The sequence below is a fragment of the Cupressus sempervirens genome, chromosome 3 (assembly GCF_028749045.1).
Source record: "Cupressus sempervirens isolate cs-2001-9-10 chromosome 3, ASM2874904v1, whole genome shotgun sequence".
NCBI lineage: Eukaryota > Viridiplantae > Streptophyta > Pinopsida > Cupressales > Cupressaceae > Cupressus > Cupressus sempervirens.
The window spans coordinates 169112375-169139610 of NC_143120.1; the positions used below are offsets into that span (position 1 = coordinate 169112375).

Sequence of the window (27236 nt, forward strand, 5' to 3'; positions counted from 1 at the left end):
AATAATTCTATTTTGAGAAATTACATTTGGGGACTCAATAATTAATTTGGTGGTTTAGTAGATGTCGTTGCCTCTACCATCACCATAGAAGCCTATGGGAAAGTGGTGTGACAAGAATCAAAACTCATTTAAGATGATTCAATGAAGATATAAGCTAAAAGAAAATTAAGCGGTCCCAATATTCTTCAACTATAAAAAAAATTAAAAAGATAAATGTATAATGTAGAAAAAGTGGTAAAGTATTTATAGGAAAATGACAAGATTTATGAGTGGACAAGAAATGATTCTCAAATTTTAAAAAAGCCAATGAACAATCAAACAAGACATCTAAGGAGAAAGGGCCCTAGGAGGATGTTTTAACTATGGAGGCGAACATCATGCTAACCACTACCCCAAAAAAAAACCTCAAAAGAAACTCACTACCAAACCAAAAAGAAACCTTTAACAAAGGATCCACCAAACCATGTATAACAAGAAAACAAAATAACATTTTTTCCTAATTGAGACTATAGGTATGCTCTATAGAAATCCTATAACCATCTTCATAGACATAAGAGCAAAAACTAGATTCATTTGACCTAGAATGTTAGGTAAAATTGCTAAAAGAGATGGTTGTATGGCTAATTCATGGTGAGTAGAATATGAAAACTAGTCACGAGCATGAGTAGAGCATTATTTGATAGATGTCGAAGTTGAACTTCCATGCTCTTCTACAGAGATAAACAACTTTGGAACCCTTGGTATTATATGATATTGTATTAGGAATGAACTGGTTATGGAAGCACTGAGCTAAGGTTGATTGTTATTCAAAGATGGTGGCATGTTTGGATGACCTAGGGTATAAAGTTTATTTTTAGCAGATCCAATATGGTGTTACATTGAGACAACAATCTTCCAAACAACTATGACATAGTTAGAAGAAGGGGTTATCACTTTTTTATGTAAAAGTAAAAGATTTAATTGACCCCAAGGAAACCAAAATTTTAGATGGAATGAAATATGACAAGGAGAATTATCAGGATGAACTCTTTGAGTATAAATATCCTTAGCTTTGAGATTACCAAGATGTCTCTCTTGATGAGTTGTTAGGACTACCTCCTAAAAGGATTTTTGATTTCTCCATCGGGATAGTACTAGGGGTTGAACCTATATCAAAAGCTCCTTACAAAAATGAGAAACATGAAGCTTATGGAATTAAATATCTTCCTACAAGGTTTTCTTAAGAAGGGGCAAATACAACTTGGTGTGTCATCATGGTGAGCACCTGTCATATGTGTGAAGTAGATGGATGGAACAATTCGCTTGTATATTAATTAAAAAATGATGAATAAAGTAACAATACCAAATAAATACTCCTTGTCTTGTGTTGATGATGTGTTTGATCAAATATGAGGGGTTGTTGCATTTTCCAAGGTAGAAAGGGGATCAAGATATGATCAACCAAGACTCAAAGATGTATATATCGATAAGACAATGCTTAGAATTCATTATGGACATTACAAGTTCATTGTACAACCCTTTAGGCTTACCAACTCCCTAAATGCATTCATGAATGTAATGAATAGTAAATTCCATGATTTCCTTGACAAGTTTGTTTTAGTATTATTAAATGATATTTTAATACACTCTAAGAATGAGGAAGAATGTATACAAAATTTTCAAGTAGTATTACAAAGACTCTAAGAATATCAATTATATGGTAAGTTATCCAAATTCACGTTCTTCCAAAAACAAGTGCAATACTTGGGACATATAATTTCCACTAATGTTATAGTAGTGGACCTAAGAAAAATAAACAACCAATTCCTAGAAATGTACAAGTAAGAATTTTTATGGGCCTAGAAGGTTATTAACCAAAGTTCATTATGGACTTCTCTCAAATTGTCCATCCAATTACTTCACTCTAACGGAAAGGAAAGTGATTTGAATGGTCGGGGAAGTGTTAGAAGTCTTTGAACTTCTTAAGAAAATGATAACTTTGACATCTATGCTAAATGTTCTAGATCCAAAAATGTTGGTGATAGATTCCTGGGGAAAGGTTTATGTAGGGCACTAATGCAAGATGTGTGAGTGATTTCTTATGAATTGTGTAAGCTATAATGCTATGAATTAAATTGTATGCCTCGTGACTTATATTTAGCCACAATTGTCCATGCCTTACCATAGTGGTGCCACTATTGAATGGGAAAACCTTTTGAACTTTGATTTGATCATCAAGGGCTAAAATATATTCTCAGTCAACCTAACCTAAATGCTCACCAAAGGATATGGTTAGAGCTATTTTTTATTATGACTTTAATATCAGTTACATTAAGGGAAAAGAAAATTATGTGGTAGATGATCTAAGTTGTAGATGCCACACATTTTCTATTATATCAACCCACACTAACTTCAAGCAATAGGTTCTTCAACAACTAGACGACAATAGATTTTATCAACAAGTCAAAGGAGACCTTCAAAATAATCTAAAAGATTGTAAATATAACAGATTTAGGTTTGAGCCAAATGGATTACTAAATACAAGCCCAAAGAATGTACATGCTTGAGTCTCTTGATTTGAGGAATGTTGTTTAGAAAGAAGTATGTTCTACACCTTATTTGGGACACCAAGGAGTCACCAAAATATTTATAGATGTCAAATCCTTATTCTTCTTGAAGGGCATGAGGAAATATGTTCCAAGGTTCATATCTAGTTGCTTCAAATGTTAGAGATAAAAGATGTCCACATCAACATCCATTATGATTACTTCAACCACATATTGTGCCAAAATGGAAATAAGTGATAATTAGCATGGATTTTGTCTAGGGATTTTCCATATCCCAAAATAATCTACAATGCCATCTTGGTGGTATTCAATAGACTTAACTAGGTATCACACTTCATCCTTAGGAACTTGATTGATGGTACATCTACTATTGCTCGTAAGTTTATCCAAGAGATATTTAGACTTCATGGGATACTTGAGAAGATAATTTCTGACAAGGATGCTAGAATGACATCCATATTTTGGAAACCACTATTTCTATCCCTAGACATGTAGTTGAACATCAACTCATGCTGCCATCCATAGATAAATGACCAAACATAAAGTGTTAATAATATTTTAAAAAATCTCCTAGGAATGTACTGTATGGATCAACATTATGAGTCAGAATACTATTTACCATTAGTTGAATTTCCTTATAGTAGTTCATCCTAATCATCCATAAAGCCAAAACCATTGAAGCATTACATGGAAGTAGGTGCATAACTCCTATAAGCTAGGATAAGCTAGAAGATAAGATAATCCTTGGTCCATAAATACTTTTAAAAATGGAAGGACAAGTTAAATTGATCTAACAGAGGTTAGTAGAAGGAAAAAATGCTATAAAAGATATACATATGCAAAGAAAACACCTAGACACTTTGAGGTAGGAGAGAATGTACCCATGCAGGTTAAACATTGGAAAAATGCAATCAAGTTTGGAAAGTCTTCTGAACAAGGACCCATATATGTGGGACCTTTTTGAAGTTTTAGAAGTCATCAATCCACTTGCATACAAGATTTCTCTACCCCCTAGTCTTTCTTGATTACATAATGTATTTCATATTTGATATATTCAAAATTATATGTTAGATTTTTCTCATATTAAAGATTGGAATTCCTTACAGGTCTAAGACCCAGGGTGGTCATGGTTGATCCCATGAGGATGCTTGGTATATTAGATCTGCTTACATAACATATAACTAAATAAATGCAAGGTCTAGTGTCACCAATATACCAAGGATAATGCAACTTGGGAAGATTATGACGAAGCCCATCAATTATTTCCCTTTTTGTTTAAAGCTTTCAATAGTTGAACTAAGCTTAACCATGATTAAATAATATTTTAATTGATTTATATATGATGGTGTTTTAATTATTGAGGACAATGATTCACAAGGGTGGGGTGTGGGGGATATGTCACATCCCTCCTAATTTTGAAACCCTAGATGATACTTTGTGATTTTATTGAAATAATGGTTTTGGAACTAATTTGATGCCTTAGATTATGCATGCATATTTTTATGAAACCATTGTTATGGCCACCCTTGCACTCTTCACCTTGCATACATATTTTACTAATAAAAGGTTTATGTTATTTCAAGACTATTTGAACCATGTGTGCAACATGAGGAAGTCACAAATTCCAAATGATTATCACTTGTATTTGTAAAAGTTATTAGAAGATAACAATCTTTCAATAACTTATACTTCTATTGTGATGAAGTTTATAATGTCTAAGTAGATCATGATACATGATAACTTGCATGGTGGATTAAAAGTTCCTTAAACAGACCATGACCTTCTATTATGATGGATATTTTATAATGTCTAAGAAGATCATGATAGATGATCACTTACATGGTTGATTAAGTTCCTTAAACAAGCCACAACCTTCTATTTTGGTGGACATTTTATAATGTCTAAATAGACCATGATAGATGATAACTTTCATGGTGGATTAAGTTTCTTAAACAGACCATGGCCTTTTATTGTGATGGACATCTTATGTCTGAGACATATCATGTTAGATTATATCATAATGGTGGATATCTTTTGATCAAAGATATCCTTAAAACTTGTCATTCTTGATCTTATGACGAGGTTATATCTACTTTTGTGTTTATCCTCCCTAACTAAGAGGGAAAGTACACACACACACACACACACACACACACACACACACACACACATATAAAGTAATTCCTATTATATTTTAATTAAATTGAATTTTAATAGAACTAATTGCATAATAATAATCTGATTGGCTCAGTAAGTCTATTATTTGACTGATTGTATTGTGAAAGTCTTAACAAATTATAATAGCATGTAACATGGAAAGTCACAACTACAACGAGGTGTGACTCCATAGTGGAGTCACAATCCATTGTGGACATGACTCATCCACCGATATGTCAACACAAGGAAATGATTTTACTATAAGAAAGCACATAAATCAATCAATCTTCAAACACACATGATCTACATCAGAGTTCAATGTGAAAGTCAATCTATTAATGTGAAATATATATATATATATATATATATATATATATATATATATATATATATATATATATATATATATATATATATATATATATATATATATATATATATATATATATATATATATATATATATATATATATATATATATATATATATATATATATATATATATATATATATATATATATATATATATATATATATATATATATATATATATATATATATATATATATATATATATATATATATATATGGTCTGTGTGTGTGAAATATCTATATTAGTTACTACAATCTATAAATATACTTATAATTAAGATAAACAAAATTGTATCAACTTTATATAGAAAATAATATATACCAATCTAATCATAAAGTTAACACTAAATAAATGAGTAAAATAGATAGACCTAATTTATTTTAAACAAGAGCTCTAAGAGAGCTTGAGTCTCTACCTTGTGATATTAGTAATTCATATTGAAAATAAAGATTGAGTTATTGAATAGAGGTTTTGGTTGCAAAAAGGCACACAATTTTTTGTTTTATCATCTTCAAATGGATTAATATAGGGAAAAAATATGTATTGAATTTGGTGTAGGTAAAAAATAATATGATTATCTCTTGCTATTTGGAAAAAAACATGTATTGAATTTGATGGAGGTTAAAATTCATATGATTATCTCTAGTAGTTTGCAAATTGCAAGAACAAATTCATTGTTTAACTTAAAGATAAAAATAGAAAAATAAAAATAAAAATTATACAAATTCTATTATTTCTTGACAAAAGGAAAATTTTGTTAGTTTGATTTTGTGTGTATTATTTGTGTAAATGTTTTGTCATCTATCATCTAGATTTTGAAGAGTACAAGGAGTAGAAACATTGGATTATAGATGATAATGGGTCACACTACTTGATCTACATAATTGACATAAAAAGTATTCACAATAGAACCCAAATACAATAACAAGAATCAAGTAGAAAAATTGGAACACCTATGATAATAGATCAATCATCATCACATTGTGGTAACAAAATTATGGAATATGCCAAAAATTAACAATAAGAATCATTATGAACTATAGAACACTAATAAATGTAAAATAATTTATAATTTTTATTATTATTTTAATTAATCCATGTACATGTGATTGTAACTTTAAAACAAATTTCAATAGAAGAAGCCCTAAATATCACCCATAGAATAATCAAATATATGATAAGTAGATTTAGGAGAAAAAGTGAAAAAGTCAACAATGTTTATAAAAATAATACAAATTATCTAATTAGATAAAAAATGTATTTATTAATTTAAAATGTTCACAATTTTGTATTTGATTAATAAATAAAATAAATAAATTTATAAATTTTGATATGATTAATAACAAAATATTTTTAAAAGAAAGATAACAATCTTTGAAAAAAGTTTATGAACTAGTTAATCAATTATTTTAACCAAAACTTAACTTTAGTTTAATTTTTTTTTAAAATTACAAAGTAGAGTGTCATGGCTAGTGTGATGGTCATTGCAATGCATAGGGGTTGGACAATTTCGATTGCAATGACAACGTGATGGTCATGGGCAACATGCTCCAATCCCCCTCTTGTATTTGGCAATCTTTCTGGGGGAAGATGAATCATCTAGTCAAATTTCCTCAGATTGGTGTCTAATATGCATATGAGACCATCTCATATGGTATTAGTATGATAGTAGTGTTTCCCAAATTCATATTGCGTCTAATTATCATAGCTCTTCCAATGTCACAGTGTTGCTTGCACAAATTTGTTCGTGTTGGCATTGTGATGTAGATTGTTGTGAATCATGTAGATTGACTACTCAGCTTCGCCCTAGAGATATGTTGGATCAAGTACAACAAAATTTGACCAACTCCAACTTGGGATTCATGAGAAATTTGTAGGAGGAGGGATTTGACCATTTTGGATGGGAATTGAATGCGCTAGTTTATCACTGATCAATTTGGCTCTGATCTTAGTTCTATAGAATACACTGGATTTGCTCATAACTGAGCTAAAGAAATAGTGTAAGATAATGTACTAAGGTTGGGCTTTGCTTCTAGGCAGTGAAATTTTGTAAAAAAAGACCATTTGCTACCTTGGTGACTTCATCTAAGAAAGGATTGAACCCATCTAATTCATCTTTGCAATTAGGATATTCCACCTGAGAATCAAGGTTGCTAGGCTGCAAATTTGTAAAGCAGCTTGAAATGTTACATTTGTAATTGGAGTCAAACCCAGATATAAAACCAAACCCAAACCTAAGGGTCTATTTAGCTATGAGAATAAGAATATGGGAATACAAATACATATTCTAGAATTGTTATTTTAGAATAGAAATTAAGAATATGTATTCCTATTCTTGTTTGGTTCAGTTCAAACTTGATGGGGAATTCATGGACCCAAAAAATTATGTTTTCTAAAATAAATAAAACTGGAATAGGAATACGTATTCCAATTCCACCTATTTAAGTGGAATTGAAAATGCTCATTTTTGGGCCAAAATTGGATTATGTATTCCTATTCATGATTCTAATTTGGTGCACCCAAACAGAGAACTTGAAATTTTATGAATTTACATATGCCTATTCCACTCATATTCTTGCTACCAAAGGGACCCTAAATGAGTTTGAGTGTGGATGATATTGGTTAGAGGTTGGTAATCCCTGTATGTAGTCAGAAATATCACTTTTGAGTCCATGAGAATTCTGTTTAACTAGAGTTGTCAATGGGGATGGAAACTTGTATACTTCACTATGAAATTTATCATTGTTAGCATATGATACATTGTAAGAAGTTGTGTTGATATTGCACTTTGATGGTCATGAAATGACATGTCGTAAAACCAGACCATTCCTGGGCTTATTGGATTCATTTGGGTAAGGATCTTGAACATCTGGTTCACAAATGCATAAATTTTGTAATATTTTGGGTTATGATACACCAAGGATGGAATCTCTTCCTAAGCTTAGCCTATAAGGCTGAAAATTGAACTTGGTAGAGCATTTTGAATCCATGTCATCCTTGGTCAAGTCTCAAATACTATTTGTATTGGAAACATGTGTATCTTTGAGATTTGAATTGATGCTCTTGTGGTGTACACCTTTGCGGTCCGATTTCTTGCTCCAATGAATATTCTAGAAGTTCTACCGTGGGAAGCTTACAGAACCAGAGGAAGCTTCCAGATGAAGTTAGAAGTATTTCTTTGTTATTTTATGTGATCAAATAATAAACATATCCTTAGCTAAATTAGAAACAACCAATAATAAGAAATAAATTAATGTTAAGAAATTAATTAAAAAATAAAATAGCTTCTAAATTTTAGAATTTAATGATTTTGATTGAAAAAATTAATAGTCAAGAGTCTAATGAAAACATTAGTTCCTTGCCTATATATAGGCAGGGACTAACAAAACAAATTTGCCTTCTAAAATACTAGAACCCTTATGTATATTTCCTCACCGATTCTAAAAGGAGAGCCTCATACAACTATCTTTATAAATGTACAAGCTAAATAATTTGTTATCTTTGGACAATGTGAGTAGTGTGACGGATGGATTCAAATTTTCTTTTACTTGTTTCATTGAATATGTTGTGGTCTCTGTGGCAAAAAAATTTTGAGAGTAAATTCACTAATAATGTCCCCTCTTTAGATTGAAGAATGGAGCAATAAATTCCAACATACTCAAGAATTTTGCTGACTCAAAAGAATAGGGACATCTTTAGGACCGTGCTTGAGAGATTATATATGGTGAAGGGCAAATACGTGCATGATATCACTAGCCAATTTTTATTAAATGTCATTCATATGGCTCTCTTCAAGTGCAAAATATCTAAGCAAAGAAAATTTGAAAGTAACTCTTTTCTAGCAAATGCCTAGTTCGATCAGGAATACAAAGTTTCTAGGAGAAAGGTAAGGGAGTCCAATGAAACCATCCTTGACATTAAAGTTTACAAGAATATCCGAAAGAAGAAAAAAATTGATTTTATGGTCACAAGGAGAGAAGAGTTAATCTTTCTTAGGAAAAATAGCCCCAAACTATATTGGAGAGCACTTCAACCAAGAAAGAAACAAACTGAAAATAATATCATTGTTACTCAATGGTTTGAGTATGCCCAACAAATTTATGAGACGTATGATGGCATTGACCCACCACCTTTGGTAAACAACATAGAAGACCTTTTTACAATGCAAGAGGTTGAGAGGGGTATTAAGAAGTTAGGTACCAGAAAGGCAAAAGACATGGAGGAACTTCAAGTGGAGTATCTCAAGTGGGGTACAAAAACTCTTTCACCTCTCATTACGAGAATCTTCAACAATATAAGCCAACAAAGATTTCCTTGTGATTGGACGATTAGCCTCACTATATCTCTATACAAGAGCTGTGAGGTTAATAACCCCTTTAATTACAGGACCATAATGATCAACCCTCTATTTGTAAAACTTTTTGGCAGCTTGATAGATAACAGAATTAGCAAATGGGAAGAAGAGAATCATAAACGCGCATGTGGTCAAGTGGGTTTGGGGCCAAAGCACTTGACTATGGATCATATCATCACCTTGAGGCACATTAGCGAAAAAGCATGGGAGAGAAAAGATGAGGTTTTTTATTGCTTTGTTTACTTTAAAAAGGCTTTTGACACCGTCCCTAGGTACAAGCTTTGGGCTAGGATGGAAGAATTGGGCATCCCTACAAATCTTAGGGCTGCTATTCATAGGATGTATGAAGAAGTTAAAGCTAAAATCCAAACTTTAGAAGGCATCTCAGAGTGTTTTAGGAGTGATGTTGGGCTCAAGCAAGGCTGCCCACTTTCACCAACTCTATTTGGCATATACATTGATGAACTTGAAGGATGGTTAGACATGCAAAATGGTGAGGGTATCCAATTGGGTGAGTTTGTGATACAACTGCTCTTATATGCGAATGATCTCATTTTGGTCACCAAATCTACATGTGGTTTGCAAGAACATTTACTATCGCTTGAGTGCTTTTGTAAAATGGTTGGTATTCAAGTTAATATCAGTAAAACTAAAGTTACAATCTTTTCAAAAAGCAAAAAAAGCATTAACATAAATTCTATTTCAAGAGCAGCACTCTCGAGGAGGTAGCAAAATATAAGTACCTTGGGATTGAATTCAACAAATATCTAAGTTGGGGTGGCTGTAGAAAGAAAAGGGTTTTGGGATGTTGGAAGGCACTTTATGCTTTGCAAAATAGGTGTCGAGATGCTGAGGTTTGGGATTAGAAAACCAATCAAACCTTGTTTGGGATTTTTGTGATCCCAGTGGTTCTTTATGGTTGCAAAATATGGGCTAGCAACATTTTAGACCTATAATGGAGACAAATTAAGATGATACAAAAGTGTTGGATCACTAGCAAGTTTAAACTCAAAAGCACGGTCCCCTATGATATCATGCTTTGTGAAGTAGGAGCTATATCTATTGAGGCTCACACTATGGCCCACCTCATTAGCTATCTTAAAAAAATAAAAAGATGGAGGCAACTAGATGGCCTAAAGTGGTCTTTGAGGATACTTTGTGTAAACACAAAAGGACTTGGATGCAACGAAACATCAAATGGATAAGCAAATGGGATATCCATTTCAATGCATGCCCTGCTAACAATAAAGAAATAAAAGCATTTGTTATGAAGAGATTTCATAAGAGAATCTGGGAAAAGGGGATTGGTAGGAAAAAGTCTTACTACATCAACGAGTTCAACCCCACATATAACCAACACCAAAAGGAGTATATAGAGGCCAACATACCTTGGAGAGTTAAGACACTCCTTGCACAACTAAGGACCAACTCCCATCAACTCCAGCGCGAGACTGGGCAGTGGAAGAGACCAAAAGAACTTTGGGAAGAGAGAATTTTCTTGTTTTGCAATTCAAGGAAGGTAGAAACCGAGCAACACTTCATTTTGGAATGTGAGGCATACAGGGACAACAGGGTCAAATTCGTAGATATCCTATCCAACAACTCATGGTACAACCTATTCAGTAAGCACAACATCAAGAAGTTTGGTGTACTCATCATCAACCTTCAAAAAAAGTGAACTGAACTAAGTTGACATAGGAGGTATAGTGTTCAATAGGATGATACAATCTCATCTAATCTAATCTCCCAACTCAAAGGTAAAAGTGTCGAGAGAGAAGCCAGACCACTCGATCCTTTGCACCGAGTAGAATTTTGAAAATTGAATTGGCTTAAGAAATTTACAAGCATATGCACCCGTAGACAGAAGATCAAATTCCACCATTCGTACCTTTACGTCAGGCGCCTCTACAAAGTTGACAGCGTACGCTAACTGTTTGACAAAATGCATTGAAGAAACTGTTCAATCACTGTTTATAGCTTTTTATTTGCCGTAGTTGAATCTTTCATTCTAACTGAGCAAGATCTAAGAACAACCACTTCTTCCTCCACCACAAACATATGCATTACTGAAGAATATACGTGTCGTCTACAAAATGTGAAGGTATTTGTAGGGCATGTGAACTATTTTCCAGAATGCCTCAAATAAATCGTGGTATCTTGGAATGCCTGCAAGTAATGCACCAAAGGGGTTTCTTTTTCTTGTCTATGCGGGATAGACATCGTTCCAAAGCACAAATAGTGTCGTATTAATGGAGATAATAGAAAAGAGCATCAAAAGGGTGTGGAACAGTTAGTTTAATGGAGATAGAGAGAGAACACAACAAAGCCGCATGAAGGAGCTGCATAATTAGGTATTAACTCTTCTCCAGCATTACTGTTGCCTTCTCAAGTTTTCTAGGAGGAAAGGAAATAATAGATTAAATACATAGTTAATAGAGGGCTAGTGCACTTCTTACATATAGAGGTTTATAGCAAGTCTTTCGTTTCAAGAAAACTTTGGATAATAGACTTAATTCATACACTAAACTTTAAAATGTATTTTCCATTTTATTTTCATAAATATTCAAAGTAGCGCAAATCTTGATGAAGGTCAGGAATGAGGAGATGGTCACCCTGGTTAAGAATAGGGATCGGGAGCTGGTTTAATTGTTTAATTCAAATAAAGAAATAAACTTGTTCGATGCAAATATAATTTGCAAAAGAAGTTTGGTAAATTGACTTGATTAACTTATCATGGAATCATTTTCCTAAGATATAAGAAGAAATGGAGGATTTCATGTTACATAATCCAGTGCTATTAGAATTCTAATACATGAATAATATTATATAAAAGATTTTATATTAGTCAAGTAGTTTTTTGTTTTTAAATTTTTAAAAGAGGGGTAAATGCTTTGATCTGGAGCTATGAATCAATGAGGCCCCAAACGGGGGACCTCATCCCCATTAGATTTGAACCTTGATGGCAAGGGTAACACCTCAACAACTTTACCATCACAGCATGCCACTATTGGCTATTCGTCAAGTAATTGGGATTTAAGTAGGTTTATGTTTAATTTAGGAAACAAACATTGGACTACTATTAAGAGAATATTTAGATACTTCGTGGAAGTTTTAAGAGAAAAATTTTTCTTAAGAGTATTTTAAAAAAAATCTTTCAAGAATTAAAAGCATCTTAAATTTACAATGTATGTGAAAAGTAGCAAAGGATACTTAGATGTTCCATAAGAAGTCTTAGAATAAAAATAGATTTTTTGTTGAATGGTGATAGAAACATTAATAAATAGGATATTTGACTTATCTTATAAGGTTAAACCTACCCTCTTTCATAAAAAAAAAATCATTCACAAATTAAAGATTAGAAATAAAATTAAAAATGTCAACTATTAAATGAAAACATTAATTCTTTGCAGTTTGGGAAGCTTTTCCAATCCTTTAGCTGTAAGAATGAACTAAGTATCCTGTTCCTACCTGTATCTATCCAGCCAAAAAAATCTAAAATTTATTGAAAATAATTAGGAAAAAAACTAAATCCCTCCTTGATAAAATCTACACAGTTAAATTCTGATATTAATATCACACAGTTGGATTTGCTGTGGAAAAAATCTCCTACTTGTCGATTGATGGGCTTAAGGGGCTTTCTAATGAATGGTTAATGATGCACAACACTAAGTGAAGGTTTTAAAAATGTGGTTGCAAGCAGAGTGGGTTTTATGATGGAGGAAACTCAGTAGTCAAGCACGCTCGAGCTGGAGTAGTACTGAGATATGTGACATCTAGGGAAGTCCTCGTGCTTCACCTTTATGAACATCACCTAGATCCAATGAATGCTAAGTGTTCTATTTTTTATCATAAGAGATGGATTTATGTGTGAATTACTACTCATGAAACATAGGTCAATTAGTTTGACTCAAAAACTATATGTTAAATTCTGATAACAATATCAGAAAATCTAAATTTTGATAGCTACATAGATGCTTCCTCTATCCCTTCATTGAATTATAGCATCTAGTTAAGTTATCACATTCATTTAATAGAAGAGAAGTACCATAATATTTTCTAAACATTTTAATTAACAGTAGTAGTATATAATTTTCTTAACATTTCAAGCTCACCATTAATTACATATGCATCTATTGGCAATTTGTAGGAGTATGTGAGCAAGTCCATCAGGCTTACAAAAGAAAGGAGAGTGATCCAATCCTTCTATCTCGTATACCATTTGTGGAAGATTCTCTTCAATCATTTTTCTTTGAAATTTCTCTGAAACCAATTTATCTTCTTTGGCTACAACGTAACCTCGTCGAACTCGTCCATAGTTTTCCTTCGTGTAGGAAACAACTCCTTCCCAGCACAAAGATCTTTTGAGGAGAGAATCAGTCAAACAAATATCCTGCATCAATTTCATGATACCAACCAGTCAATCAAGAAATTAAGTGTATTACACACTTGAGCCAAGGAGTAGTTTGATTTCAATGGTTTACAGAAGAGGGTGTGTTTTGTAATAAAAATTCTTGTAAAAATTGTTTGCCAAACTTTAAAGATGTGGGTTTTTTCCCTTCTCCATCGCAAAGGAATATGTAGAGTCTCCAAATTTTCCAAGACCAGATGAATTCTATAGATGCAAAATAAAATAAAATTAGAAATATAAAAACTAAAATTGAAAGTAAGATAGGTTTTAAATATAAACGGTATGCTAAAAAGAATATAAGAACTATCTGTTTAATTGGTCCATTTTTATCTATAGAAATGGTTAGTGTTTGCTTTATTTTTCTTGGATAATTATTTAAGATGTCAAATGGCATAAATTGTGTGCTAAATTTGAGGTTTACAGTAGAGAATCCAAAGTAAACTCTTGTAGGTTTCACTTCTCTCATTTGTACAAAGATATCAATAAGTGAAGATTGATGCCAAGATCTTCTCTTCAAACAACTAGTTCAACCGTTTTTGCAACTGTCAGCTCCACCATCCCATTTCTAATGCACCGTCCAAGCCAATGATTCACATAATTAGTGGCAATTTAAATTAGTTTTCTGTAGATTGTCTCATGTTTCACTTTGCATTAGAATTTCAATAATACTTGCTGTTACAAGCAATAAATCTGTTAGTCCATCTCTACCGTAGGTTTCACAAAGTTTTGCATGTAATAAAGGACCAATCAATAACAGTTCAACTGTTGTGACAAGCAGTGATTTTCATTGTAGGTTTCATAGAAGAGTTTTATAGATGATAGTTGTAAGATGTAATGATATATACATATGAATGATGCAGCAATAAAACGTTAGTTTTTTTTTTCTCTGCAGTAAAACAGAGCCTCCCCTGTTCTGAATATTATCATTTTGATTATTGTGTTGCTACTGTTGTTTAAATCCTACATTTGGTATTAGAGCTGAAGGTGTTTGGAAGATAAGAGCATGGCAAACAATTTGAAAATCCTAGAGTTTGATGGAGTTGATTACCAATATTGGTCAATCAAGATGAAGACTTTTTTGATTGGAAAATATTATTGGGAGATCATTGAATTTGGATATGAAGAGCCTGCAGATTGGAATACTCTCCAACCTAATGATAGGAGATTGAAGAAAGAAGCTAAGAAGAAGAATGCAATGGCATTGTTTCACATTCAGATGGCTCTTGATAAGAGCTTGTTTCCTCAAATTGTTGATGCACAGATAGCAAAAGAGGCCTGGAAGACTCTAAAAGATGCTTACCATCGCAATGAACAGATCAAGGTTGTGAAGCTATAAACCTTGAAAAGAGAATATGAGAACTTGAAGATGAAGGAGATAGAGAGTGTGGGAGATTTTTGTGTGAGAGTGAAAGATGTGACTCATAAAATGGCCACTTTGGGTGAATCTATTACTCAAGAGCAAATAATACAAAAGGTATTGAGATCTCTAACCCCAAGATGGAATACTGTAGCAATTGTCATAGAAGAAAGCAAAAATTTAGCTACCATGGAGTATGATGAATTGGTTGGATCTCTTATACCACATGAGGATAGAATAAGGGACACATCTACCAATGTTAATGAGAAGGCTTTTGCTTCCCAATTTCAAATTTCAAAGAACGATGGTGCTAGCAGCAGTAGTAACAACAATAAAGGCTCAGGAAGGGGCCAAAATCAAAATTTTTCAAGAGGATCTAGAGGAAGAGGAGGTGCTCAAGGAGGAAGAGGTAGAGGCAGATTTGATAAAAGGAACATCCAATGCTATCATTGCAATAAGTATGGACATTTTGAGAGAGAGTGTAGACTAAAATCAGGCAACAATAACGCAAATTATGCCCAACAAGATGAGGATCTTTCCTCGGGTAATTTATTTTTGTGTTATGGGAAAGGTGAAAGTAATGTGAGTGATGTTTGGTATTTGGATTCTGGATGCTCTAACCATATGTCTGGTAATAGAGAAATATTTTCAAAGCTTGATGATAGTTACAGATCCAATATTACCCTTGGTAATAACAATATTGTGGATGTTGTGGCCAAAGGAGCCATGGATGTTCAGACAAAGGAAGGTATGAAAAGTGTTCAAGATATTTATTATACTCGCAAGTTGAAGCATAATTTATTGAGTGTTGGGCAGCTACGTGAGAAGAATTATAGAGTGGTATTTGAGAACATGCACTGTACTATCTATGATAAGAATTTTTTTTTAAAAAGTGATTACAGTTGTTCCTATGACAAAGAATAGGATGTTTCCTTTGAAGTTTGGTCAAAATGATAATCAGCTTGTCAATATGGCTTATGAGGATAAAAGTTGGTTGTGGCATCTTAGGTATGGCCATTTGAATTTCAATAGTTTGAAGAATCTAACATCAAATGCATTAGTTCTTGGATTGCCTAAGTTTGAAGAGCATAAACAGATTTGTGAAGGGTTTGCAAAAGGGAAACATTCAAGGGAATCATTTCCAAAAGGCAATGCATGGAGGGCCCAATACCCACTTCAGCTTATTCATTCAGATATTTGTGGTCCAATGCAAACACAAAGCTTGGATAAGTCATCATATTTCATTACTTTTATTGATGATTACTCACGCATGTGTTGGGTATATTTTTTGAAGACTGAGGATGAAGCCTTTGATACATTTAAGAGGTTTAAAGCTCATGTAGAGAATGAGAAAGGGAACACAATCAGATGTTTGAGAATAGATCGAGGAATAGAGTTTTATTCAAACGATTTTCAAAATTTTTGTGAGATGAATGGCATCAAAAGACAACTCACAACTGCATACACACCCCAACAGAATGGAGTGGTTGAAAGGAAGAACTATACTATGGTAGAAATTGCAAGGAGCATATTACAAACCAAGGGTTTGAACAATTCTTATTGGGCTGATTCAGTTGCTACATGACATGTCCCCTTTTCAAATAATTAAAAATAATAATCTTTACTAAGGCAGGCAGGCCCAAAAAGGTGAAGTTTCGAAAAAAAGGGGATAATCTTTGGAAGCTAATGGAATAATAAATGAAAATTATTATTAAAATATTTTTTATTAACCCCTCTTGGATGTGAGTTAGGGTTATGCCCTCTTTTAAGGGGTTTGGAGGCATTCTAGGCTCATTCCAGAACTTGATTTTTGCTCATTTCTTTGTTATTCTTTAGAGGCTGCAAAACTTGTGGAGAAGGAGACCCAAGAATGGGAGTTTTCAGGTTTATAGGAAGGCTAAGGATGGGATTTCAAAGCCATTCCATGTGCATGCTCATGCAGAGTTTGCCTTTGTGCTAAACAATGCAGATTTGTGGGTTTTCAGGTGTTTTTTTTGTAAGAGTTTGGTGTTTTCAGTTGAGTATTTCATATCAGTTTGGGTTGCTGATGTATATCAAACATTTATATGTTAAAATAGAGCTGAATATATGTTTTTGGTCATGATTATAGTTCTATGATAGATTATCAGTGCTTTTGTGTTGTTTTCGGGAGCTCGATGAGCATTGTTTTTGTCCTCCATTTGGGAGCTGTTGTGTAAATGTTATACATGTCTAGAAATGTCATTTTGAAGGCTGTTATGCTGCTGAAATTTCTATAAAAAATTCCACTTTTAGATTTATTAATAATATGTGAAGCTGTGAAGTTTTTGGCACTATTTTCGACATACCCAATTTGGGGTTTACTAAGAAATTGGTGGATCTTTGAAATATTGGTTGTTTGATCTTAAAGATCTGATTAGAGGCTTGAAATATCATATAAAATCAGTAAAGGGACATTTAAATGGTATCAGAGCTATGATCTTGCTAGCCTGAGGGTTTGTAGAAGTTTGCATGTCAGTTTTGACAACTACCCAAATCTTGCATGTCATAATTTATGGTTGCATGTTGCTTCTAATCAGCTGCATGTCAAAATTTATGGTTGCATGCTACTTCTAATCATTTTCATGTTAGTTCTTGGTAAATTTGGTGGTTGCATGTTGCTTCTAATCAGCTGCATGTTAAAATCTATAGTTGAATGCTACTTCTAATCATTTGCATGTTAGTTCTTGGTGTTTGAAGAAGTTATAACCTATTGGGGTTACACTCTAATTTATCTAGAATGGATAGGTATAGTACAGAGTCTCAGAGAAAATGATCTTGGACAATTGATATCCAAAGTCAGAACAGTAGAAAGGATGGTTATTTAGGCATTCGAGATAAACTTAGGAAAATAAGCCATGACATGTCTGAACAGTTGGTTGAGCACCACCGTATGATGAATGACATGTTGTCCGACCCAGCTAAGGTGGATAAGTTGACTGGATTTCTATTTGGCATATTTTCTCACAGGGCAAATGACACAATTACCAAGAACTTGCATGAGGAGTTTGAGAAACCATCTTATAGCTAGGCAGAGGTCTCAGATTCTACTCTGCGGTAGTGGGTTTAGATGATGATTATGAGGATGTTGTTGTGAATGATGGTGAGATACTTGGTAGAGATGAGAAGACATTGAGCATTCATGACTTTACTGAGAAAGAGTACCAGGCACAGTTAGATGCTTCATCACATGAAGTTGAGGCAGGTAGCACTTCACATGATTTGTTAAGCGAGCTGAAGGTGAACAAAGATAATATTGTGACTTCATTATCTCATCATGACAGGATGCGAGATATGATAGAGGATCACATTCAAATGTTTTAGTTATAGGGTAGACATAAGGGAGTTCAAGCAATGTCTTCTTGTGTTGACTTACAAGCGATTAGGGAAGGAATGGAAATGATGAAGTTGAGTTATTTACATCTTCTATCATATTGTGACCATCTTCTTAGCCTTGTTGGAGACTATTCAGATGCCTTGAGGAGGAAGGAGGAGGAAGTTGACAGGCTTTCTCATGAGCTTGAGGACACTCGAGCTTCTTTGGTGAATACTCCATTGGCATTACAAGACTGGGAGAGACATGGGGATAAGCATGGCATGGAATTGAGTTTAGTTTCATCTTGCACTCCTGATACTTAGCTTTTTGTGAATGGTAGATCATATGTGGTCATTGATAATGTTGCGAGTTCATCTTGCATTCAAATCCAGGATATAGGGACAATGTCAGACAGGTATGTGGAATTAGTTGGTATTGGTCATATTATTCAGGTGAGGAGTTTGCTTGAGTTACCAACTGATTATAGTTTAAGGATATGGACTCGAGATTGTTATATTGGAATTTGGGATTCAGTTGACTAGAAATCTTTAAAACTTTTTGGTAGTAGTTATTATTTGGCTGCTATCATGGATTTGATTAGTAGATTGCATGGTGTTGTCTTTTCTTGTGCCAGGAGCTTATCCAATGTTGATATTAGTTTTTATACACCTGTGTTGGGTTTTGTTCATATATCCAGTCGACCATTTTTACTAGAATGTGTTGATGATCTTTCATATTTGGCAGTGTGTACAGATGAGTCTCAGGATCATATTGGCCTTGATGACATCCAAGAGGATGCAGTGGGTAGTTTTGAAGACTTAGTTTCCTTGGCAGTTTCTTTTGGTACAGAGGAGTTGGACAGCAGTGCTACAGTTTTTGATACTCTGTATGTTGACATGATCTTTGGAGTTGATTCACAGGATATGGATGGTAATACTCTAGAGACTAGTAACTTTGAGGATACTCCTTTAGACAGTGCATCAGAGGAGGTTTGTAGGAGATAGTCTAGCCAGTGCCATCATGTGTCTAATCAGTTGAGAGTTAGTGAGTGAGACATTGCTATCACTTGCCAGCATTTCGATGCTGTTCATCAATTGTTAGCAGTTTATGGATGGGGTTATCCTACTAGTGATGAGAAGGGAGGTAGTTATCTTTCCTTGATAGAGTTCCACTCTTTATGGGAGGTTTTTCAGATTCTAAGACAGGATTATATGCAGTTGGTAGCCGATAGAGATTATCTTATGGAGTGGGGTAGTACAACATATGATGCATTGTTGGCCAAGGAAGATGAGGTGAATAAGCTTACTCAGTAGCTTGAGGTGACTTTTGAGATTCTTGAGAGTACACAGTTGGCTTTCAAGGAGTCACAGTTTCATTTGGCTAAGGTGACCATGGATTTAGAGCAACTATAGTCTTTACCAGATTCTGTACAGTCACAAGCTGTGGTGTCTAGTGATTTGAGGATGTCTATGGTCGAGATTACCAAAGACAGTGGAGACAAAGATGCATCCATCCTTGATACTAACATTGGCATATTAGGTTCATCCCCACAAAAGTCAAGTTCAGTTGAGTTGGGTGCTATAGCAGATTGTTGTGGTATGCCTGACATGGTGGTGACCTCTAGTACTAATGGCACAAAAATTAGAGATGTTGTATCAAAGACCATGTGTGATGTTGGTGAGATGACAGTTGGCATGGTTCCTACTAGTAATACTACTCCCTTGGTGATGTCTTCAGAGGTAGTAGTCAGTTCTAACTTGGTTAGTGATCGATTGCAGTTAGTTACATCTAGATTACAGTCTGAGCCACTAACTAATATTGGCACATCGTATCAACATTACATTGTGAGGTATGCTCATCAATTCACCTTTGATGACCATGTTGATGAGATGATGATACAGAGATGTATTTTGGTTCCTAGTGCTTATCATCAATTATGGGATAGTTTGATGCCTCGGGATGAGAGTTGTGATGGGCACAATATGGTGATAGGTTTTGCAATTGACAGCTTGATAATATATGACTTAGAGCAGGAGTTTTGGAGTGATGCTTCAGCGGGTGTTGTTATTGATTCTACTCCTTTGGCTATGACATCTCATGACTTAGCTGGTGATTAGTCACAGTGGGTTGTATCACTTGTTCATGGTGAGCTATTGACTGAGGTTGGTTTTTTTTATCAACATTATATTGTAGGGTATGTACATCAGTTAGCATTTGATCCTTGTGTTGAGGAGTTGATGGCAAGAAAATTTGGTTTGGGTCCATTTCTTGCTGTTTATCTTGTGATGGATTTTCACCATCAAGGGTGCATGGGAGTTATGGTTATGAGATAGTGGCCAGTGATCTGTAGAGTTGTGTTGACTGCAAGAGTTGTACAGTGTGTGGATTCTCCATACTTAGTATAGTTTCATTCCAGAGCATTCACCATTGTTGCAAAGTTGGATTGTACATTCTGTATAGGCCAGTGGGATGCGTTGATGGTATTTACTATGTTGGCAGTTTGATTTGTCCACTTTGCTTGGGTTTTGATGTTCTAAGAGTTTATGTCTCGTGGTTTTCTGACTGTGGAAGTTGTGACTTTGGAGTTTGGTTGAGCAGTAATTGTCAGTTTGATTATGGATTCCTCTTGGTTATATTGCAGAGGATATTGCAAGAGCCTATCTTAATTGACAATAGTATAGTTCATTACTACATTTGGGATCTAGGTGGATTGATTGGTTTATTGTTCAGCCATTTCTTGAGGACAAGCAATATTTGGAAGGGGAGGACTTGTCATGTCCCCTTTTCAAATAATTAAAAATAATAATCTTTACTAAGGCAGGCAGGCCCAAAAAGGTGAAGTTTCAAAAAAAAGGGGATAATCTTTGGAAGCTAATGGAATAATAGATGAAAATTATTATTAAAATATGTTTTATTAACCCCTCTTGGACATGAGTTAGGGTTATGGGGTTTGGAGGCATTCTGGGCTCATTCCAGAACTTGATTTTTGCTCATTTCTTTGTTATTCTTCAGAGGCTGCAAAACTTGTGGAGAAGGAGACCCAAGAATCAGAGTTTGTAGGTTTCCAAGAAGGCTAAGGATGGGATTTCAAAGCCATTCCATGTGCATGCTCATGCAGAGTTTGCCTTTGTGCTGAACAGTGCAGATTTGTGAGTTTTCGGGTGTGTTTTTTGTAAGAGTTTGGTGTTTTCAGTTGAGTATTTCATATCAGTTTGGGTTGCTGCTATATATCAAACATTTAGATGTTAAAATAGAGCTAAATATATGTATTTGGTAATGATTATACTTCTATGATAGATTATCAGTGCTTTTGTGGTGTTTTCAGCTATTTTGTGTTATTTTCGAGAGCTCGATGAACATTGTTTTTGTCCTTAGTTTGGGAGCTGTTGTGTAAATGTTATACAGATATGGAAATCTCATTTTGTAGGCTGTTATGCTGCTGAAATTTCTATAAAAAATTCCACTTTTAGATTTATTAATAATATGTGAAGCTGTGAAGTTTTTGGCACTATTTTCGACATACCCGATTTGGGGTTTATTAAGAAATTGGTGGATCTTTGAAATATTGGTTGTTTGATCTTAAAGATCTGATTAGCGGCTGGAAATATCATATAAAATCAGTAAAGTGACATTTCACTACAATCATATATATTCTCAACAGGAGTCCTACAAGTGCCCTACACAAGATGACTCCATATGAAGCATGGTATGAGGAAAAGCCTAACGTAAATCATTTTAAAGTTTTTGGTTGTTTGGCTTATGTTCGCATCCCTGATCAGAATAGGAAAAAGCTAGATGCTAAAAGTGAATCATGTATTTTTGTGGGCTATAGTGAGGAAAGCAAAGCTTGTAGATTATTCAATCCTATTACTAATAAGATTGTTGTTTCAAGAGATGTGATTTTTGATGAAGGGGGAGTTTATGGTCATCAAAAACATGTTGGAAAGCCAAAATCAGTTTTGGATGATGATGATATTGCTGATAATGATAATGAGCAGCCAACTAATGGTTCTATTTCAAGAGCACCAAGCCCACCAAGAAACCCCTCACCAATCCCAAGAGCAAGTCCATCCTCAAGTCCTCCAAGGAAGGTAAGAAGATTGAGTGATATCTATGAGAGATGTCAAAATTAAGCACATGAAGAAGATCCAATAGGTGAGACAGTAAATTTTGCATTACTTGCTAAAGCTGATTTTGAGCCATCATGTTTTGAAGATGCATCTGCTAATGAGGTTTGGATGCAAGCAATGAATGAAGAGATGGATTCCATTGATAGGAATGAAACATGGGAGCTTGTAGATCTTCCACATAAGAAGAAGAAGATTGGCACAAAATGGGTCTATAAGACCAAGTATAATAGTGATGGGAGTGTTGAAAGACATAAGGAAAGATTGGTTGCTAAAGGTTTCACTCAAAGGTATGGCATTGATTATGAAAAAAATTTTGCACCAGTAGCAAGACAAGAAACTATTAGGATGCTAATCTCTCTTGCAGCTCAAAAGAAATGGAGTATTCATCACATGGATGTGAAAAGTGCCTTCTTGAATGGGCACTTAGAAGAAGAGGTATATGTGGGACAGCCACAAGGTTTTGAGATTCAAGGAAAAGAAGATTATGTCTACAAGTTGAAGAGGGCTTTGTATGGCCTCAAGCAAGCACCACGTGCATGGTATGCAAGAATTGATGGATATTTTCAGCAGAATGGCTTTTAAAGAAATAAGAGTGAACCTACCCTTTACTACAAACAAGAAGATAAAGATATTCTCATTATGAGTTTTTATGTTGATGATTTGTTATATATGGGTAGTAGTTCAAAGATGAAAGATGAATTTAAAGTTTCTATGATGAATGAGTTTGAGATGAAAGATTTAGGTCTCATGAAGTACTTTCTTGGCATGGAGGTTTATCAAGGTAAAGATGAATTTTTTATTTGTCAAGAAAAATATGCAAAAGATATGTTGAAGAAATTTGATATGGCTGATTGTAAACCTCTTTCCACTCCAATTGCTCATGGAGTTGCATTATGTAGAGATGATGGTGCTGAAATTGTTGATGAGACATCATACAGGAGCATTGTGGAGAGTTTGATGTTCTTAACTCACACAAGGCTTGATATTGCTTATTTAGTTTCATTAGTTTCAAGGTATATGACAAATCCATTAGAGGAACATATGAAGGAAGCCAAGATAATTTTGAGGTATGTGAAAAGCACGGTAGATTTTGGCATTCACTATTCTTCTAATAAGTTTGACCTTGTTGGCTTTAGTGATTCAGATTGGGGAGGTTGTTTGGATGACCGAAAATCTACATCTGGTAATTTTTTTCTTTGGGTTTTGGTTTAATTACATGGAGTTCAAAGAAGCAAATTATGGTTGCTCTCTCTTCTACAGAAGCGGAATATGTTGCGGTCACTTCAACTGGCACACAAGCTTTATGGCTTAGAAAGCTTCTTGAAGAAATTGGAGAGATACAAGTTCAGCCTACTATGATTTTTTGTGACAACATAAGTGCCATTAAATTGGCCAAGAATCTGGTTCATCACAGCAAGACCAAACACTTTGATCTGAAACAACATTTCATTAGAGATTTGGTACAAAATAAAGCGTTGAGTTCAAGTACATCAGCACAAAGGAGAAAATCGCAGACATCTTCACAAAGGCAGTTACAAAAGATTAGTTTTTGGTACTTAGAGATCAGATTGTGAGTCCTCTTAGCATCAAGGGGGAGTATGAAGATTAATGCTTAGATCTTCTCTTCAAACAACTAGTTCAACTATTTTTGCAACCGTCAGTTCCACCATCCCATTTCTAATGCACCGTCCAAGCCAAGGATTCACATAATTAGCAGCAATTTAAATTAGTTTTCTATAGATTGTTTTGTATTTCACTTTGCATTAGAATTTCAATAATACTTGCTGTTACAAGCAATAAATCTGTTAGTCCATCTCTACCGCATGTTTCACAAAGTTTTGCATGTAATAAAGGACCAATCAATAATAGTTCAACTGTTGTGACAAGTAGTGATTTTCATCGTAGGTTTCATAGAAGAGTTTTACAGATGATAGTTGTGAGATGTAATGATATATACATATTAATGATGCAGCAATAAAACGTTAGTTTTTTTTTTCTCTGTAGTAAAACAAAGCCTCCCCTATTTTGAATATTATCATTTTAATTATTATGTTGCTGTTGTTGTTTAAATCCTACAATAAGAAGCACCATAATCCAACTCCAACTAGTTGGAATTACAATAAGAAGCACCATATTCAAACCAAAAGTATAATTCCATCTGGTAAGAGATTCAGAATGTTGAAAGAGTTTTAGAGTTTAAAAGATTTCTCTTTTATGAGGAATGCGCGGAAGGAATTTGGCACCATAGTTGTGGGTCTCATGCGGAATGCATGGTTCCCATAGGGAATGTGCAGGGGTCTCCCATTGAGGATGAGAGGAGTCCAGATATAGAGCTTAGGATTTGTCCTTTGGTTTATCTTAGGTTTTCTTTGGAAAAAAGGAAGAGGGCTCTGCATAGAGGCCAGGTTTTAACTCCAAGAAAAAGTTTTTTTTTGGAGAGATTTGAATTCAATCCTTCATTATTGTTGTTATGGATGTTAAATTGTTGACAATTTTTTTTGTGTGTTTTCAAAGGTCTCTCTTTGTTTGTTAGTTCTAATCTCATCTTGTATTTCTTTGTCTTGTTGTACACAATTTCACTTAGGGTTCTTTCAAAATCCCCTTCTAATTCATATCTATGATTAAAAAATTGTTTATCTAATGAAAAACAAAACATTGGCAAGTTCAAAAAGATTTAGAAATAAACCCCTTTCAAACTATCAAAGGTTGTCGATCCGCTGAGGGCCATAAATGCAGTAACAAAAAAAACAACAGCAATTTTATGTGGAAAGCACTCCATGGTGTATTCCAGATTGAAGCCACCTGCGCTATGACCAACGAGTATCACCTACACAAATTTTTGTCAAGCTACCTATTAATATCGAACTATTTTACAACAAAAACTCTTATTTTTTATCTCTCAAAAATTAGTATCTCTTGATACTTTTGTCTAAAGACTGACCAATATCACACTTGATGGTTGGAAGGCATATCAGCAAAGAAGTCTGTGAGAGGCTGATTGTACTGATCTATTGTGGAAATATGATATGCATCATTGGGATCAATGCCTTGGCCGGCCATGTCAAGGGAAGAGACAGTATGACCATCTTTCTTAAGGAGGTCTACAACTTTGTACCAACACCACCCACCAAAGCAGGCTCCATGAACCAACACAAAGTGGAAGCTTCTTGAATCACATGCCATCACTTTCGCTGCTATTATCCTTTCTTCTAAGTTCTTACAAAGTTTGGGCTTTTATCTGTAAAAATCTTCGATGCCATTTGCAATGGTGAATAGAGTTTCGTCTTCACTGGCCACTTGCATATCAAAGTCTACATTGGTCAATTGCTAAGTAATGAATGATGAGGGTTACTCTTTGATAGACACATTATCCACTACTTTTAACCATTTACACCTGAGTATAAATTCTGAAGTTCAAGAACTTCAATATAGGTACGCCTTCGGTGTAAATACTATTTTGTTTGGACTTTAGCCACATCAGACAATTTCTTTGGATATCTAATTTTTTATGAGTGGTTTCTCACTTCTTTGAACGATTTATGACACGTCTTCCTTTTTAAATTGGCTCTCCATTTCATAAGATGGCTAAATGGTGGATCCTCATTGAATGCAAATCACGCATGGATGATGATAGATGAAAATGTGGTTGTTATTAGCGGAACCAAAACCTCCAAAACAATGAACTTTATGATAATTCTTTATCAAAAGTATTTTGAGTTGGTAAAATCATTAAGTTGTAATTATCCCATACCAATTACGATTTTGTTTTTATTAAAATTTGTCTCTCTTTAATTTTATTTAAAAATTATTTTTATTATGATATGCTTGTAATATTAAATATTAGAAATTATAAATATAATATATTTTCTATGTCATATTTAATACAATATAAATTTTATCATATTACAATACAATAATTATATTTATTATTATATATTATATTTAATTTATTAAATATAGATATAATATAATATAATCAATATATAATATTTATTTAATATAATAAATGTTAAAGATATAATATAATTTTTTTTATAGATGTTAGATGTAAACCTAACTAATTATTATTAAACTTATAATTATAATTTTAAAATATTAATTTATTTAAGAATTTAATTGTTTTTGTGATCAATCATATAATACTTTTTTACACCAATAACAAAGATTACAGTTCACATGATGGTTCATATCATGGTTAGAGTTGTAATTTTGATTAGGATTACAATTTAGGGTTAGGAGTAAGAGTAGGATTACAAGGATCTTAGTTGGAGTTGATGTTTGAATCATTGCTTTGTTATCATTATGGTTAGGGTTAGGGTTTAGAATTATGCTTATGGTTAGATCTAAGATAAATATATCATGATTATGATTAGGATTTTGATTTTGATTAATATTTAGGGTTAGGATTAGGTAAGAGTTTAGGTTAATGCAATGGTTAGGATTAGGATTGGGTCTAGAATTTAGGTTATGATATTGTTTATAATTAGATTCAGGGTTTACAATAATCATTATGGTTATGTTTAGGATTTATATCATGGTTGTAATTATGGTTTGGGTTATGAATAGGATATTGGTTA

The 27236-nt window shown here is 33.7% G+C and overlaps 2 pseudogenes; both read right to left on the bottom strand.

The window, feature by feature from the left end:
- Window positions 1-7052: 7052 nt before the first annotated feature.
- Window positions 7053-11650, bottom strand: LOC149565302 (uncharacterized; annotated as a pseudogene).
- A 1822-nt stretch (window positions 11651-13472) lies between these two features.
- LOC149565303 (putative methylesterase 11, chloroplastic) lies at window positions 13473-25854 on the bottom strand (annotated as a pseudogene).
- Window positions 25855-27236: the final 1382 nt, after the last annotated feature.